This window comes from Octopus bimaculoides, chromosome 3 (genome assembly GCF_001194135.2).
Source record: "Octopus bimaculoides isolate UCB-OBI-ISO-001 chromosome 3, ASM119413v2, whole genome shotgun sequence".
NCBI classification, from domain to species: Eukaryota; Metazoa; Mollusca; class Cephalopoda; order Octopoda; family Octopodidae; genus Octopus; species Octopus bimaculoides.
Genome location: NC_068983.1, coordinates 98,639,581 through 98,640,498, shown reverse-complemented (window position 1 = coordinate 98,640,498; position 918 = coordinate 98,639,581). Strand labels below are relative to the sequence as shown.

Sequence of the window (918 nt, the reverse complement as noted above, 5' to 3'; positions counted from 1 at the left end):
TATATATATATATATATATATATATATATATATGCGTGTGTCTTTCTGTTTTTGTTTGTCCCCACCACCGATTGACAGCTAATGTTGGTGTGTTTATTCGTCCGTAATTTAGCGGTTTGGCAAAAGAGAACAATAGAATCGGTACCAGGCTTTACTAAACAATAATAAGTAGTGGAGTCGATTCATTCGATTAGAAAATTCTTCGATGCAGTGCCCCAGCATGGCCGCAATCTAATGACTGATACAACAAAAAGAAGGGGAAAAAGAGTAAGTTTAAGTGCGGAACGTCGAAATACGCATTGTCAGCATGATATATACAAAGTTATATGCTATATAGGCTATGATATAACAGACTATGAGATAAAATATAGACTATGATATAACATATTACATATGGACTATGGTATAAAATATGATATAGACTATGATATAACATATGATATAGACTATGATATAGACTATGATATAATAACAGCTTTACCAAATTCTAATTGGAGATGTCTGTCGAATTCTCAATAGAGTTAGTTAACCTAAATTATCTCTGAAACCTGTACTAATTGTGTAGTGAGGTATCAGAGTACACGACGAACTATAAAATAAAAATTCAGCTATTCATTTTATCGCACACTCAACCTAGTTTCCAACCAGACATCGCCGTTAACTATTATATTTCAAATTTGACATACTAGTTCGCTGCGATGGCCGAGTGGTTAAGGCGTTGGACTCGAAATCCAATGGGATATTCCCGCACAGGTTCGAATCCTGTTCGCAGCGATAAATTTTTTTTTTTTATCATGCTGTTATGGGTTTTAAGTGTTAGTGTTTTTTCTTTCTTTATTTCTTTTACATATATGTTTACAATAACATTCAGTTCATTTTAGAAACATGAGATAATCTAAAACTTGCTTTCACATTTCT

At 32.9% G+C, this 918-nt stretch overlaps 1 non-coding gene across 1 annotated transcript; it reads left to right on the top strand.

The window, feature by feature from the left end:
* Positions 1–692: 692 nt before the first annotated feature.
* On the top strand, positions 693–774 carry Trnas-cga (transfer RNA serine (anticodon CGA)). Its single transcript has one exon. It is a non-coding gene; the product is annotated as a tRNA-Ser (tRNA).
* The last annotated feature ends 144 nt before the right edge of the window (positions 775–918 follow it).